Source organism: Carlito syrichta, unplaced genomic scaffold (genome assembly GCF_000164805.1).
Source record: "Carlito syrichta isolate Samal-C Ts95f unplaced genomic scaffold, Tarsius_syrichta-2.0.1 Scaffold134519, whole genome shotgun sequence".
NCBI lineage: Eukaryota > Metazoa > Chordata > Mammalia > Primates > Tarsiidae > Carlito > Carlito syrichta.
Genome location: NW_007078615.1, coordinates 65,975 through 70,794, shown reverse-complemented (window position 1 = coordinate 70,794; position 4,820 = coordinate 65,975).

The following is a 4,820-nucleotide window of genomic DNA, read 5'->3' as shown; positions in this document are numbered from 1 at the left end:
TGATCCTTTTACGCATATTATTTTTCCTTGTCTTAATTAACTAGCAAAAGTTTTCAGTAAGTATAAATAATCTTGCTTTAGTAGCAATGTTTCAAATGGTTTATTCAACACAAGGCTTCAAGATAAAAAACAATCTCCTTCATTTATTAATATATTAAAATACTCATTTTTTCTTATTTAGTATGTTTATATGCAGATTTACATTAATTTAGTAGCATTGCTGAGTTAAATTATTTTTAGTAATGATGTGCCTTGCTTGTATTTCCAAACTTAATTTGTTTATGTTTTATACTGTTTTAAAATAGTTTCACATCATATTTATGTTTACTGTTTATGTTATATTTCTGCTTTATTTGTATGTTAGTTTACTTTAATGACCTGCGTAGATGCATTCAAATTATTTACTAGGATAACAAACAGTGAATGTAAAAGAGAAATTATCTTCTCCTTAACTATTTGCTAAAACTCACTAAGGTGTAAGTCTTATGTGATTTTAAAAGAAAATCCTTCATGGTGGAATGTTCATAAAAGCCTATGTTAGTGGTGTCAATAGACAATACTAGAAAATGAATTGTAAACAAGAAGCTTAGATATCACTTCCAAGATAAAGTACTGTAAAAATTGTCAGAAAATTGTAGTGGTAGTTTAATAAGGATGTGAGATAATGTCTAATAAATACACAGGAAATACTACTCAATCAGGTGTTCTGAGAATTTAGGTCTGAGAGAATCGACTGGCCCAAAGCCAAGTATATGCAAACATTGATTTTTAAATATTTTTCCATTACTAAATATTAATAGGCAGTCAAAGCTTGCCAAGTATTTGGATGAGTGTCTTAAGATATCACAGAAAGACCAAAATTAATAAATAAGTTAAAAAGTTTGGGAATAAATTTTATAATACTTAAAGAATAAGTTTCAAAATGTGATGTAGTTTGGATATGGCTTTTTTGTTCCCAACAGAACTCATGTTGAAATTAGATATCCACTGTGGCTACCAAATTGTTGAGTAAATTTTTGCTTAGAGTGATTAACTTTGTTCCCATGGGAATAAACTAGTTGTCTCAAGAGTGGATTTATATAAAGTCAGCACACACCCTGTTTTTAATCTTTACATGCTTTCTTTCTCTCCAACCTTTTCTGCCATTTTGTGATTGAACACAAAAGCCCTTGCTAGAAGCCAAGGCCATGCCCTTGAATTTTTGAGCCTGCAGAGTGTTAAGCTATATAAATCTAACTTCTTTGTAAATTACCCAGCCTCTAGTATTATTTTATAGCATCACAAAATGAGCTGAGGCAAAAATATGCAATATTTCATATGTAAAATAAGATACTACCTTCATAAATTAAGTGTATCATTATTTTTCAGATTGTTTGTTTCTGTGTGGGGTGTTGGTTGGTGGGAGAAGTCAATGGAAGGGTTTATGGCTGAAGTTTAACAAATTGCCAAGAAAAAAATGAAAACAGATGTACAATCTAAAAAAAAAATAAACCTTTTAGAGAATCTGTCCAAGCTAGAACATGCATTGTCATAAAATACAGTGCATTCAAAATAAGAAAGGGATAAAATTAAGGTAATAAAATTAAGAAAGAAATAATGAGAATTTGTTTTATGTGAGTGAAAAATGTGTATTTCTTAATAAAAAAGCACTTTCAGTGATAAACACAATCAATAATGAAAATCATTTAGTTAAAGTATTTAAATAAAACTAAAGGTAAGATTGTTTTGTTTGTTTGTGACATTCACGTATATAAATAATACGTTAAAGATGACTGACTAAGAGTTTTATAATGAAAAAGACATCACAGTCTCAACAACTAGAGTGACACTCAAAAGAAAGTAGAGTGATACATTTATAATTTTGATACTATGAGATTTTCAACCTGGATTCTAAATTAAGCTAAATAACAATAAAGTATAATTTAATAAATGTATTTTAAGAATATAAATTCTCAGATGAGTTGCTTTTCCATGCACTCACTTACAAGAAGCTATTGGAAAATGTGGATATTTTTCAAGAAGAGAAATAATGAATATAGGTGAAGCCATGGGAATCAGAAAAAAGGGAGATTTAACATAGAAAAGAAATAAAATAAATCATAGGCATACAGGTGAAGAAAATTCTCAGAACTGTTGTGCAGCAGGTGTATGGGAAAATCTGTCCAGCAGTATTATAGAGCACACTTGAAGATGTGCTTCCAAGGGAAAAAATATTGTTCAATGAGACAATAAAACTGAGACAAGAGCTTAAATTTACACAGAAAACAAATATCAAAAGTTGAAAAGATCTGTATAATCAGCACCTTACTTAGGAAATAGGGAATTACTAGTAACACAGAATGATTTCATTCTAAACCATTCCAGTCAATATCACAGCCATTCTAGGCAAAGAAAACTATTATTATTATTATTATTTTATTATTACACTAGAATGTTTTCTAAATGAAATCCGAAAGTATGCATGCTTTTGTGTCAGCTTTATTTAATTCATCATTATATTTGCTAAAATAATCTGTTTTTTATGAACCTATAGTTTATTCTTGTAGCTCATTCAATATCAATGCCGTGTAGTATTCTATAATGGGAATATACAATTTTATATCCATTGTTCTGTTTCTATACATTAGAATTGTTTCCAATTTTTGACTGCTAAAATAATGGTGCCAAGAATATACATGTCTTTGGAGACACATGAATGCATTATAATTGGGAGCGTCCTTATTAATGAAATTGATGGGTCATAGAGTACATAAGTGTTCATTATTAATAAATAATGCCAATTTCTTTTTCACATAGTAGTGTGTAAATATTTTTGTTCTATATCCTTCTTGGGTGTGTGTGTGGAAAAAGATTATTTGAGCAATTCTTATGTTTATGAAATAGCCTACTGTGCTTTTAATTTGTATTTTTGAATTTTCTGTTTTGTATTTTGATTAGTTGAATATTTTTAAATATTTTTTTGCTTATTTTTATTTTGAGATTTTTTTATAATTAATATGTAAAGCTTCTTTGTAAGATATGTCTCAAATTAGTTTATCCTAGCCTTGACTTGGATTTTTACTTACATAATATCTTTTGATGAGCAGAAACTCCTACTTTTAACATATTTATTTCTATTTCATGTGTTATTAAGATGACTATAACTCAAGACTAATTTTTAACAACAGTACCATTTCTGTCTCATTATTCAACTCACAGGAAATGTTATAACATTTCCTTGTTACAATTAAATTTTGTTCTGAGAATTTTAAAATATAGAATACTCCATTCTATTTTTTTCTTTTTCTGAGGTAGATTCTCACTTTATCTATGTAATTTCTTCTATAGTACATTTATTTTTTTCTTAAAAATGTCCTTTAATTTTTCCTTAATGAGTGTTCTTTTGGTAACTAAGTCTCTCATTTATAAGCAATTGTGCTTATAAATGTATATTATTGATGTTTTTTTTGAGATGAGTAAATATGAACTTTGATTTTTAAATGCTGTATATTTTCTGTAGGAATATAATACACTAATTTAGAAAATCCATATTAGTGTATTATATTCCTACAGAAAATATACAGCATTTCAAAATCAAAAAAGAATATTACTTGTCAAAAGCCCTATTATGCCTTCTTCTCTTGTTAATCTGTAAAGAATAAACACTATTGTGACTTTTCATACTTTTAAAATTCAATGATAAATTCACTGTTTTAGAGTCATAGTTTGTCAGTTATTATATATTTAGAGCTTATGAAATACCATTCTGTTGTTGCCTTCCTTTAGTTTGTGTTGCTGTTGCGGCTCCTGTTTTTCTATGGAGGCATTCAAAAGGTTTTCTGTTGCTTTTTTCAAGATGATACAATCTTTTTTCACATGTTATTCTTCAGGTATTCCCTTTAACTTTGGTTGTAACTGTTTCATTATGATATTTTTGGCAATGGCATTCTAAGTATTTCTTGAAATAGTTACTAAACACTGGCTTCATTTTTTTTGTTTCAGGTTTTGTAAAATATTCATTTGCTATTCTTTCAACTATTTTTATTTTCTATTTTGCTATTCTCTTGGAACTCTCATGTATGTTAAGACATTTCCCTCATATTTGTGTGTGCTTAAATGTTTTCTGTTTTAGCTAACTTTGTGTCTTTTGAGGCTTCAATTTTGTTATAATTATGTTACCTATTTTCTAGTTCTAATTTACTATCAAACCTCGGTCTTGAGGTTTATTAGTTGTTATACATTTTCCTCCCTAAAATTTATATTTCTTTCAGAAATTCCTGTGCTCTGCTATGATTCTTCATCTTGTCATTTATTTTCAAGTACATTAACCACATATATTTTAAAATCCATTTCTCTGGAAAACCCAGTAAGGTGAACTCCTTTATATCTGTTTATATTATCTATCAATTTAAGTCTTGGTTTTTAGTAAGGTATCTTGGTTTTGTTTTATTCCAGGTCTAGAAATTTTGAATGGACTACCAGTTATTGTGTATGACTTCTCATAATAAAGATAATTTGATATTCTAGATTATGTGACTTTTCTATCAAGAGAATTTTTTTAACAAATACTTATGACAGGATCTGATACCTTAACACAATTAAAATTTCCTGTCTAGATTCTAAGTAACTGTTGATCTTTATGTTGTTTTATTTATTTCATACTGCTTTTGATGTATATATATATAGATATAGATATGTTTCATACTGCTTTTGATGTGTATAGATAGATAGATAGATATACATCTATATATATTCTATATATATTAATTTTTAATTTTAAAGATGTAGGGTACAATTTAGGGTGAGTTATACAAATGTTCATTATGCAGGTACCTTTATTG